The sequence below is a fragment of the Euprymna scolopes genome, chromosome 43 (genome assembly GCF_053919585.1).
Source record: "Euprymna scolopes isolate OS-2025 chromosome 43, ASM5391958v1, whole genome shotgun sequence".
Lineage (NCBI taxonomy): Eukaryota > Metazoa > Mollusca > Cephalopoda > Sepiida > Sepiolidae > Euprymna > Euprymna scolopes.
Window position 1 is genome coordinate 35,717,806 of NC_136524.1, and position 14,113 is coordinate 35,731,918.

Consider the following 14,113-nt stretch of genomic DNA (forward strand, 5'->3'; position numbering starts at 1 on the left):
AGGTCCAACTAAGATCCCTTCAGTATGGCTATCCTACACTGGTGAAGAACTAGCCTGGGTGCCCGGCATTGCCCAGGTGTTTGGAGGTGTGTGAAAAAAGTTGTAATAAACAGGCAGGCTTGAACCCGTGACATGAAGGTGGAAAAGAAAGTGGAGGTGTGTATAAAGGTGTTGGTTGAGCAAAAAAAAGAAAGAAAAAGGAAAATTGCAAGCGCAAAAAAAACAAAACAAAAAAACAAAAAGGAAAATTGCAAGCGCAAAAAAAAAAAGAAAGAAAAAGGAAAATTGCAAGCGCAAAAAAAAGAAAGAAAAAGGAAAATTGCAAGCACAAAGAAAAAAAAAAGGAAAATTGCAAGCGCAAAAAAAAAGAAAAAGGAAAATTGCAAGCGCAAAAAAAAAGAATGAAAAAGGAAAATTGCAAGCAAAAAAGAAAAAGAAAAAGGAAAATTGCAAGCGCAAAAAAAAAGAAAAAGAAAAAGGAAAATTGCAAGCGCAAAAAAAAAGAAAAAGGAAAATTGCAAGTGCAAAAAAAAAAAAGAAAAAGGAAAATTGCAAGCGCAAAAAAAAAAGAAAAAGGAAAATTGCAAGCGCAAAAAAAAAAGAAAAAGGAACATTGCAAGCGCAAAAAAGAAAGAAAGAAAAAGGAAAATTGCAAGCAAAAAAAAGAAAGAAAAAGGAAAATTGCAAGCGCAAAAAAAAAAGAAAAAGGAAAATTGCAAGTGCAAAAAAAAAAAAGAAAAAGGTAAATTGCAAGCGCAAAAAAAAAAGAAAGAAAAAGGAAAATTGCAAGCGCAAAAAAAAAAGAAAAAGGAAAATTGCAAGCGCAAAAAAAAAAAAAAGAAAAAGGAAAATTGCAAGCGCAAAAAAAAAAGAAAAAGGAAAATTGCAAGCGCAAAAAAAAAAAAAAAAGAAAAAGGAAAATTGCAAGCGCAAAAAAAAAGAAAAAGGAAAATTGCAAGCGCAAAAAAAAAAGAAAAAAAAGGAAAATTGCAAGCAAAAAAAAGAAAGAAAAAGGAAAATTGCAAGCGCAAAAAAAAAAAAGAAAGAAAAAGGAAAATTGCAAGCGCAAAAAAAAAAAAAGAAAAAGGAAAATTGCAAGCGCAAAAAAAAAAAAAAAAGAAAAACGAAAATTGCAAGCGCAAAAAAAAAAAAAAGAAAAAGGAAAATTGCAAGCGCAAAAAAAAAAAAAAGGAAAATTGCAAGCAAAAAAAAAAAGAAAAAGGAAAATTGCAAGCGCAAAAAAAAAAAAAGGAGTAGTAAGCAGGCTCGAACCCATATCACGCCAGAAGAAAAAGGTGAAAAAAACCCCAAAAAACTGTCTTACCGATGTGTCCACCGTTGTTGTGATGCCACGGGCAGTCGAAATAACGCCTTTTATACAACGTCGGGGAAGCGAGGGTTGAATGACTTGCAAAAAAATGTCAGCGAAAAAAAAAACGACCCTCCCTGTACAAAAATGCCCAGTTGAAGGAATAAATGGTTTTGGCCAATTTTTCGATATTTGTCATCCGACGGGTCGAGCTTCAAAATGATACCAATCTCATGAAAATCTGTTGCCTCTGACGAAAGTTTTAGGCCGGCATACAGACGTACATACATTTAAATAGATTTTTTCCCTTTATATTATAGATGGTGCCCCTTCTCCAAGTGATCTTACCTATAGTAAGAGCATGAAGCTAGATATTCCACCAGACTAGGTGAATTTTTGTCCTGGAATCAGCTAAAGCCAAAAGACCACACACAAAAAAGAACATACTTTAACACAATTAACTGGTCAATTAGGGAGAGGAGAGGAAAATTAATGTGTTTCACTTTTTTACGAACTCAACATTTGAGCATCAAGGAGAACTTTAATGGAATATTCAGATATCTATGTATCTCATATGGAAATCAAGTGTTAGCCCAGGACGGGGAGCCTTTGTATTTCTGAGAACTTTGTAGTAAAAAAAATAAATAAATAATAGAATAAAATAAATAAATAAATAAATAAAGTGCCACAATCTCTCATAGCATTCAGATCTTCAGGATTTTATCCTGTACCATCATACAATTGGTCAATAAAAGTTTGGGCAAGATAATCACTGTTGGTGAAGCCATGTTTAGCCAACAACAGCAATATATCATTAAGTTCTTGCCTGTTAATTCATCTGCAAATCTAACCTGATATTCTAAAATAATGGTTGAAACTTACCATACTGTTGCTGTTTGGTGGGATGCTTTTTTTTTTTTTTTAAGAAGTGTTCAACAAAATACAGAAAAAAAAAAAAATAGGTCCTGGTTTAGAATTCCCTTTATATTAAAAAAAAAAAATAAATAAAAAAATAAAGAACGATCTGTATGATGTATGTATCCGTGACAAAGTGAAAATATCACCTTCCAAAAGTCACGTAAATTAATCAAGTAGTTTTATTTTGATAAAGAAAATGATTTTAAAGTGATTAATGTGAATTTATAGGCATTACAGCATAAATCTAGTAAATATGAATTATTGTTGAGTTATCTTTCTTTGTTTCAAAATGGTGGGCGAGACAGTCCCTCTGCAGATCCTCATAAAATTTGATTTTGTTATCTATACTATTAATAAAATTCTAAATGCTTATTTATTTATGTGTGTGTGTATATATACCAATAAAACTTTCGAACGGATGCACCGAATTGAAAAATTCTTTTTTTCTCTGAAAGGTGCGAGTCCCTAGATTGTCCTTATCTATATATGGTTTGTAACGAACAACGCCGTCACACAAAAAGCCCAAAATAAAGGTTTTGGAGCCGTTTCGTTTTTGTCGAAAAAGTTATTTGCCCATGTCAATGGAATTTAGCACTATCTGTATACAGTCGCGGTAACATCTTTCGGCATACGGACAGGACTTTTTTTTTTTACACAGGAATCATCACTTATCAAGGCCCGGACGCCACTCGAGGATCAGGATTAATGGGTATATGTGATTATAGCGTAGTAAACATAAGTAGTGGGAATTGTGCAAATTGGATTACTTAGGGGGACAAGAACTTGTATAAAAATAAAACTACTAAAATTTACATGATTATTTGGAATATGACCTTTTCGTTCCGTCACAGGCACATACATCATACAGATTTTTCTTTATTTTCGTTTATTTTTACGTTTATGTCTGGGTAATTCTGAACAAACACCAAACAATAGTTGTTACTTTGGTAGTAATTATGACATAATGCTGCAACTCTTTCATAAAATTTATTTTGAATACCAACGGGGGACAGATGTCCCACCATAAAAGACTGCCGAGACATATGCCCCACCGTTAAAAGCTGAAATTGTCAAGAATGAACCAAAATGTCATTTCATGTCATATTTAAATCATACATATACAATAGAGTACCAAAAATGTTTTTCCTTTTTTTATAAATTCAGTCTTAGGGATGCACTGATAATCAAATTGGTCAATTACCGAATAACCAACCTTTGATAATTGGCCGATTACCGATTAGTTTACCGATTAGTGATTATTGGGCAAAGTGGCTGATAAGACCGATTATTAATTACCTGCCGATTAATTGGTGCACTCCTGGTTAGATGTTTATAGCTGTTTTGGTTTACTGTATGGACAGTTTCACTTTGTGATTAACAAGAAAAATTTTTTTTAAAAATAAAAGAAATCAACTGACCTATCCTTTTCAGGATAAACAATAAAATTGTGCTCATTGAAAGAAAACGGCATAAGAAATAGTGACCACCACCACTCTGCAAAAAAAAAAAAAAAAAAAAAAAAAAATGCCAACTATGGAATTCTTAATAAAATTCATGACCCTTTCTCTGTATCCAATCATATTTGGTACACATAAATTACAAGTCTATGTCTGACGTGTTTACCAAGTTTCGATTATAGATGCCCAACAGCTTTTTTTTATTGTCATGAGAGAACCCAAATATGTGATGTGTAACATCTATAATCTATAAATATAAAAGCAAAAGTGTATGTATGTATGTTTTCTTCCTTTTTTTTTTTTTTTTACATAGGCATCACCACATTATCAAGGCCAAGAGGCCACTCAAGGATAAGGGTTAAAGAGTGTACATTAGAAATTGGACAATATAGTAATCATTAGTAATGAAAATTTGGCAAATTTGATAACTTATATGGAACGGCTCATCAAGAACTTATTTACGTTAGACTTGAACACAACCATATTGTAGTCGGCCGGAAAGCAGGAAAACGGAAGACAATTCCACAGGTGTGCAGTTCTAAGAAAGAAGCTCTGTTCATGGAATCTACGTTTAGGTTTAGTCAGATAAAGAGTGGGGGGAATTATTGATAGTGTTTACAGCTAGACGAGTGTTTCTTGTGAAAGTTTTGCGAGAGGGGACCATAGATTGAAGCTCAGTCGAACACTTTCCATGAAAATAACGATACATCAGAGACAAACTCGCAACATCTCTTCTGTGAGATGTATATTCGCTTTTTACGTATGTCTGCAAAAGGCTTTTTTTACTGGGCTTCTCGGTCGGTTCACTCCTTCTTAAAACTTTTTATATGCTATCTAAGTCATAATATCTACGAGTTACGAACAGGGGTCACGTATGTATTTAATTTGCCCAACTTTCATGCGCTATTTTTTTCAGATTTCTAGATTGCCGCGTGTTTCTATCACTTTTCAGTATAGAAAAACGAAACTGGATTCGAATCGGCAGTTCCCTTGCCCATGGCCGGGTGGCCTCTGGGAAGTGATGTAAACGTTTGGTCAATGTCGGCTTTTCACCGTCATCTCAGACAGTTGCTTTTGTCTGGACACTCCCCTAATAAACAGGGCAGATGGTTTTCCCCAAAGTTGGGTAAAAACAAACCAGATTTTTGACCTCATTAAAAACTGTCCCGCAGAAAATGTTAACTGCTGAATAGCTATTGCTAACGTCATCGTAAAGCTTGCAGAAAATATTAACTCCGCGACTTCTTCTACTTGACCTCATTAAGTCATTAAGTGCCGGCACCTGTCAATACTCTTCCTATTTAAATAAATTAAAACGTCTTTCGGATACTCTTTTTTACTGATCGAGCGGTTAACGTGTCATGTTTTTTTCACATTTTATTTTCCAACTTTGCCTCAGGGCTTCAGGTTCGATCCTACCTATCTACCAAAACTTTTTTACCCCCCCCCCTCCTCCCCCGTGTTTCTTTTTGGTTTAAGAGTACACACCTCCAAACACCCGGGTACCCCCCGCTGGTCTATATATATATATAAAAGCGAAAATGTGTGTGTGCATGTATGTTTGCATGTATGTGTGTTTGTCTCGCAAAAACTTTCGACACGGGTCACGGATTTTCATGAGATCGGTATCATTTTAAAATTTCAAACTTAGCCCGACAAATATCGAAAAATTAGCAAAAAACATTAATTTCTTCACCCTAAAATCATCAGTTTTCTACAGGGAGGGGTCAGCAAAAACTGTCCTCTCATGACAAGTTCACTTCTACGCATGCGTCATACGATGTCGGAATATGATTTACTCCAAATATTAAAAAACACAATTTCATCGACGTTGTCTTAGCTCAGTTGCTTAGAACAAGGCCTCATTATCTAAAGATTTTGGGTTCGAATCGTGGTGTGAGATGTCTTCTTTTTTTTTTTTTTTGATTTTTTAAATTTTAATATTGAAACAGGGTTATTTAAACCATTTTGCACGTGTTTTTTTGGGGGGGGGGTTATTTTTCAGATTTTTTAACGAAGTTTTAACGTTCGTTTTTCTGTTTCGCGTTTCCTTTTTTTGTTTTTCCCATTTTTACATTTAACATCGTTCGTTTGCCTTATGTTAATTTTTTTTTTTGGATATATTTACTTCGCTTATTCTTATGTTTTGATTAACACCCCCTCCCACCCCTGCCCGAGCACACACACACCTCGAAACACCTGGGCAATGCCGGATACCCTCCCCTCACTAGTCTATAATATAAATGGCAAAATGGGAGCGTGCATTCGTGTATGTCTAAGAAAGGCTTCATTGTTGAGGTTTATCGAAAAGGTTACTATTTTGGAGAACTTTCATCATACTTCCTAGATTATAATTTCTCTGATTTGAAAACGGATGTCGTCTCTATCTTTACTTTGATCGACTTTTAAAAAATTCCCTGGTTACCAGTGTTTGTCTTTTTCGTATAAATAAGCGAAACTCATTGAAGTAAATCCAACAGCCTAGCCATCCTGACCGGGATGTCTTAAAGGCAATCAGCTTGCATCAATGTAGGGGAAACTCTTCATATCAGACAATTGCTATTCATTTGAGAGTTCCTCCCCTTTCGGGGGGAGCTGGTTTTCCCCAACATCATGTTGAAACAAATACGGCAGGTAAGCGGAAAACTTGACTGGCCTACAGCCAGATATTCATTTCTGCATGTGTGTGAACTCATTTCTTTTTCATCACTAAATTTGAACATTTTACACTTCCGCTCGCATCATGGTGCAGCGGTAAACTCTCAGCTTTTCTTTTACTTTCTTTTCCGCCTTTGCGTCACGGGTTCAAGCCTGCTTGCCTACCAACACCTTTTTTTTTCACACACCTACAAACACCCAAGCAACGCTGGGCACCCTCACTGAACACTCTTTTCTTGGCACTGCCCTGATTCTGGCTATGATGATCATCATCACTTCAGCAAGAGTTTGCGGATTGTTACTCATCATCATATTTGGTTTAACATGTTGACATATATTAGATGGTTTTTAGAAAAAAACAAAAAAACAAAACAAAATCAATCAATCTCAGGCCAGGTCTTTATTCATCCCTCTTTCTCTCAAGTCCATTCTTATCATTTCTTCCCATGTTTTTTCTTGGCCTTCCCTTGCGAACTAAACCTGCTTTGGTAGGCATTAAAACTAATTCAGCATCACACTTCCTACCAATGAGACTATCACCAAAGTGCCCCCACCCCACATCACTGAACAGCACCATAACAAAGACTGTTGGACATTTATGCCTGAAACTTGGTGGCCAAGTCTGGCATAGACCAATATATTTTTGTACCAAACGATTGGATTGCAATGTAAACTACAATACATAGTGGACTGGGTCGCTGTGGGGGTGGGGTGGGGAGGCATGTGAAGCCTCCTCCTGGTGCACTGCGATGGGTCCTCAACTAGAGCAGGCAAGCAATTAATTCAGTTGAAAAATGGGCGATTTCACTGATATTCATGACAATAAAAATATGAGTGTGAAACACTTGTTGATCATTCAATTCCAGACAATGCCGGGTATGTCTGCTAGTGTGTGTGTGTATATATATATATATATATATATATGTTTTTAACTCATTTCAAAGTGTTTTTTAACATGTTTTATTAACTGTTTGTTCGTATATATATATATATATATATATACGAACAAACAGTTAATAAAACATGTTAAAAAACACTTTGAAATGAGTTAAAAACATATTTAATCTGAAAAGGAAACACTAGATAAATGGATAGTCCTTAATCCGCGGAGTTTCGAAGAAATACTTTCCTTCTCATCAGAGGGTAGGAATTAACAAAATGCGGGATCGGATTTTGCATGCAAAAGTATTTGATGAAACAACAAGTAAGTCAAAGATCTTACTTGAAAACAAAAAAAGTGAAGCAGAGGCAATATGGTGAAGAAAAAGGTGATTACAGGTGAATGGATAGTCTGGTGGAAGATAAATAATCCAGTGACGGTAAAATCCAAAAATATAACTTTAAGAAAGTCATATATATATGACTCTTTATCTTTGTTTTTTACCACATATACCTCTTAATATATATATATATATATATATATATATATATATATTTCCACAATCAACCAACATCCGATCGAATTAATTATATCTCTCCCATTCTGAAAATTCTAATGTGTGTGTGTGTGTGTGTGTGTGTGTGTATATATATATATTCTAATGTGTGTGTGTGTGTATATATATATATATATATATATATACATATATATTACTTCATTTAATCACATAAATTAATATACAAAGATATAATTTTATGCGTAAATTTTCAGTATTTACTTTAATAGTGCTCAATACATAGGTAGAGCTAGGTAGTCAGTTATGAAAATATATATGGCAATTAAGCTACACAGAATATTCTGTTTAATTCCCGTGAGAGTTCGTCAGGCAAAGAGAAGGGGTGAATCGGAGGTCAACTGTGCCTTTGTCCTGTAAGTGCCCGCCAATTGGCACAGTGGCAACTAGGAAGCTGATTGGCTAACTAGAAAATTCAATAGCATGTGCGTGTATATAAACTTGCGATAACCACAACTTTTTGCATAAGCCCAATGAATTCTCATGAGAATGAAACACGGAATATTCTGTGTAGCCTAATTGCCATATATATTTTCCTAACTTACTATATATATATATATATATATATATATATATATATATATATAGTATTCTTTATGTAAATACAGTCATATCTTGCTACAATGTGCAGATTGTTTCGATCATAATAGATCTCATCCGGCAAGAAAAATAAAAAAAATGGTTCAAAATTTTTTAATTTTAGGAGATATACTCTCTCTCTCTCTATATATATATATATACATATATATATATATGCAAAGGGGAAACAAAATTAATCATATATTCAACGTTTTATATTTATTTCAGGATCTTCTCAGGATGACTAATTTAAAGAAATAACAAAAAAGCAAAATATCTGAATTTTATTAAGAATTCCAAGGGTGGGTAGCATATTTTTATTTATTTTTTCACTTTTTTTGAGTCAGTCTGTACAAGAAAACTAAGTGTAGTTATTTGATTTTTAGGTTAAAACAAGTAAAACATTAAAATTACCAAAAGTGATGTTATCTTAGAAATTTTTTGTTTTCTGTGATGTTCATGGTTTATACAACTTTAGTTGCTTCCTGAAACATAAAATATACATACAATAGCTATTTAAGAATAATTTTAGGCATCGGTAATCTCAACAAAATCTAGAAAGCTGCTTTCAAGACAAATGCAAAGTTTTCAAGACATCAGTCGACTCCATCTTAATCTCTAAATCAGATTCTTGAACACTAAATGTTGATCAGTTAAAGAAACTTGATAGATCATGGCAAGACCACCTAAAAAATGCTGTATCATTCAACAAACTGGTAATACCTGGTGTGGTATCAGGCCTGGGGTTAGATCATGCCAGCTTCTTCTGAAGGAGGAAGTTTAAAGGGAATATCAAATCCACAATTAATCCCAAGCCACAAGTATACGCCAAAGAAAGATAACATAATGGTCACCCCATCTGGCACAGGCAAGACTCAATGTTGCTTAAGTAAATGTTGCTCAATCTAAGTAAGTTAATAGATCATACATGAAAAATGGTAGACAGCATCATGATGCATATCTTGGTGAGACAAGCAAAATGTTGTATAATTGCTCTCCACACATATTTGCAGTTGTTTAATGCCGACATTTGGCACTGGCTGGACATGAATGCGCTTATTGGTCAACTTTCTCAGCAAATCCAGAAAAGCTACTCTCAAGAATGAGACATGGATCAAATTATTGGATACTAGACACTTGATGGATCATATACAAAAAAATGATGGCTTCCTTCGAGCAAAGTTCCCCAGCAGTTGCTGACGTTCCTTTTCCGAATTTGTGTTTGTAAGACATCATCCAGTGGACCGTTTCTCATGCGATATAAATGATTGCATACTAAAAATAATTAAATTAAAAAAAAAAAAAATTAAATTAAAAAAAAAAACAATTTGCCTTCTTTTCAAGCAAACTCCCCCGACAATTGCTGCGGGCCTGTCAGACTAAGAAGTGATTTATTGAAATTAAAGAAAATAGAAAATAGTTTTTATTTGAACATCTATATATATAAAGGGCAAAATGTGTGTGATCATTTCATGTATGTCTTCAAAAGGCTTCTTTCGCACGCGTTCCCGGGGTTGTTACTATCGCTTAAAACGGTGTATATGGGTCCTATATTATAATATCTAGGAATTAGAAAAGCGCGTAGCGTATAGATTTATTTACGTCGATTTTTATGAGATTCGCGCTATTTCGCTTTGTGTCCGGTTCGTCCTGCATTATAGTATAAATACAGTGAAAAACGTTGGCTTCTCGGCTTTTGCTCTGCTTTCCCCCCTTCCCACCATCATCTGGGGTGAAGTGAAAACTAAAAATAACGATCGTGCGATGACCTTATTTAGCGTCGTCCTGTCAATCAAACCTCTTTTAGCTTTATAAGCTTTAACTTAACACGCTAATCAATTACTCTCACTCGTGGTCGAGACCGTTAAGTACTTGGCATTGGTTTCCGCGTCAAAGCTTCCGGGTTCAATCCCTCCTCCCGACCAAACATTTTTTTTTATTACTTCGCTTATTCTTTAGTTTAACCCCCCCCCCCCGCCTCCTACACAGGTTTATTTATGCCATTTTTTTTCCGTTTTGGATATTTTTTTTTACATCGTCTTTTTTATAATATTTAAGCAGGATTATTAATTACCCCCCCCCCTCCATACACACACCTACAAACACCCGGGCAATGCCGGGTACCCCCCCCCACCACTAGTTTATAATAAAAATATATTTATGAAACAACGGTTGTTGCGGGCCTATCAGACTAAGAGATAAAACTCTTAGTCTGAAAGGCCCGCAACAACCGTTGGAGGACTTTGCTTGAAGAAAGTCTGACTTTTTTGCAGTTTAATTATTTTTAGTGTTCAATTATCTATTTCAGTGAGAAACGGTCCTATAAACACAAATTCGAAATAGGGGTGTCAGTAACCGTCAGCAGACTTTGCTTGAAGAAAACCAAGATGGTATGCGTCATCTACAAATACTGTGGTGTGATCATTAGTGATGGGACGATTCCAATATTTTCACCGATTCCAATACAATTACAGATTCTGATTCTTTATACATCTCTAAATATTTAACTATAAAGTTATCATTTTTATTGATTACAGTAAAAAAAAAAAAAAAAAAAAAAAAAAAAAAATGCATGTTAAATGCGCATATATTTTCTCAAACATAAAAAATATACTTGTGGGGGTAATCTATGAATTTTAACTTTACTGATAGTTTAAAATCAATTAGGTATTTAGGTACTTGTACAGTTTAGTCAAGACATTAAAAAATGAAAATATCGAAAAATGTTTGAATTGTATGTATCCGTTATGGAACAAAGTTCCCCAAAAAAAATTTCACTGTATTTCATCAAGTAGATTTTTTTTTTTACAGCGAAAAAACAATTTGTTATGATACCGAGCAAAATGTTCGATTTAGCTAGTATTAAAGATGGGAAGGGGTGTCAGCGCTTTAACTGGAGTTATCTTCCTTTGTTATTTCTAAAATTCAAACAAATTTTTTTTTATAAATCCAAGATGGCCGCCTTCAACACGCTTTCATAAAAACATGTTTTTCCGCTGTAAAAAAAAAAAAAAAAAAACTTTTTTCCCCGGAGAACTTCGTTCTATAACAATATACATACAATTTAAACTTTTTCCGATATTTTCATTTTTTAATGTCTTGACTAAACTGTACAAGTACTGGTATTTATTATTATTATTACTATTATTATTACTACTACTACTACTACTACTACTACTACTACCAGCAGTGGAATATTGTTTTGGACAAAATCAAATAAAATAGGATAATTAAGGGAATCGTTTTTGGCATCGGAAAATAAACACAATTTTTCCGATTCTGATGCCCAAAAAAGTTTCAATTTTTCCGATTCCCGATAATCGACCATACACTAATGTTCATATAACATTAAAATACTATAATATTTCTGATTTTTTAAGATTGATAACATGGATTATTTGGATTGTCTCATCATGGAGATTATTCTCACAACGTTTCGGCCGATGTAACCTCCGACCATCTTCAGATCTATTTTAACAATAGCTCTTATTGGTGAACAGTGGAAAATGCTTTTGCCTTTTTTTTTTTTTTTCTCTAATAAACCGTAGTCATTAGAAATCAACATTTGCGATGCATTTATTAAACAGAAACAAGTTGATATGAGCCTGTATTGATATAAAGACAGACCCTGTATGATGTTCATACCCCTTACAGAACGAAAATATCACCTTCCTAAAATCACATAAATTGATCAAGTAGTTAATTTTTTTTTTTTTATAAAAAAAAAATTTATTTTAAAGTGTTTAATGCGAATTTGTATTTACAACATAAATTTTTGCAAGTTTGAATTATTGTTGAGTTATCTCCATCATTCAAAAAAAAAAAAAAAAAAAAAAAAAAAGATGGTTTTAAAAATGGTGGACAAGACAGCCGTTTTTTTGGTTACTTATAAAATTAAATTTTCTTATTTTAAAATAAGAGTATCTGATCAATGTATGTAGATTTTGAAATATGATATTTTCGTTAAGTCAGGAGTACGTACGTCAGAGATTTTTCTTTCTTTTTTTCTAAATATAGGAGGAATTCTGGAAGAGAACAAAAAAAAATTGCGATAAGATTTCTTTGATGCCAATTAAAGAAAAAGGCTGAATTCTACTAATTCTCCTTAATCACTTTTTAACTAGAATTAATTCCATAATGAAAAATATTAACATTTATTACTCTGTAATAATTACCATATGCACTTTTAGCATTAGCATTCTTCTTATGCTGAAAGCCAAAGTGTCTTTATATATTTCCTGTAACATTATATTGGTAATCTCATTGGTCGATTGAAAGAGGAGAGTATGAGTATTAACGGAATAAAAGGAAGGAGGTTGCATGGATTGAATTAGTCGGAACAAGATAAGAGATGAAAGAGTTTGTCATTTTTATTTTATTGCAAATAAATATGAAGTAAATTTCTATAGTATTAGTCTTTGTACAGGAAAATATATATAATATAGACTATATATTTTATAATATAATCAGGGTTTACCCCTAAAACTTCACCAGTAAATTGTTTATTAAAAAGAGAAGAGGGGGAGTACTAGCCAATGAAAATGCTTGAAATATGATTTTAGTACCAGTGAATATGGAAAAATCTTTTATTAAATGGGTTTTCTGGTGTTTATACAAATAAGTAAATGTCTATAGCATTAGTCTTTAGAAAGGAAAATATATATTATATAGACTATATATTTTTATAATACAATCAGGGTTTTCCCCCAAAATTTATCAGTAAATCATTCATTAAAAGGGAGGAGAAAGGGAAGTATTAACCAATGAAAATGCTTGAAATATGATTTAGTACCTGTGAATATCAAAAAAATGTTTTATTAAATATGTTTCCTGATGTTTATGAGTGACAGTGGGAAAAGATCTGAGTGAGAGAGTAGAAAGTCCTACCCTCCTCCTCTAAATGTAACTAATAAAAAAAAAAATAGAATAATTAAATATAGAAATATTAGAATTAATTAGAAAAACATTTTTTTCTTTTTTAAAAATGCAGACCGTTTGCCATAACTGACTTACGAAACAGAATTAATTTTCTACCTTGTATTAAAAAGTTATTAAACGTCAAAGAAACAGTAAATTGACTGACTCTACTTTATACCAGATGTCTCAAAAAAAAAAAAATGTAAAAATGTACTCACACTTCGAATGATAGTAGAACCGTTATTTATGAACGTAGAGTGAAATGGAATAACTTTGAATACAGAAGACAAATGTAATTGAAGAATAATGTTTGCAAATGTCCAGATCGATGACGGTATTGTTCAGACAACGCTGATAGCAGTTGAAGTGTGAATGAATTTCTTTTTTTAAGACACCCTGTTTATAAAATAATAGTTTCTTTTAAAGTGAAAATGATATTCATTAGAAAGGAATTTGAAGTATTCAAAAAGGAATAAATATGAAAAAAATTAACTGAAATTACCATGATGTTGTTCTATAGAATAATGCCATGGTAATTGGAAAAAGCAAATATTGGAAACATCATCCCAAAATGTTTGCTGCTTTTTATTTTATTTTTAAGAATTTCAGGGTTTCATTCAGATATTTTAATTCATCAAATAAATTTATACTTGAATAAATTTTTTCGTATCGAACTATTTATTCCCTTTTGTTTCTTCTTAGCATTTTCTCCCCTCATATTTATTTTGTGTATATCTCGACTTATTTTTTTTTTTTGCAAATTAATAATAAATACGAAGAATCAAGTAAAATTCTATATTATAACCCTTTAAAAAGGAAAA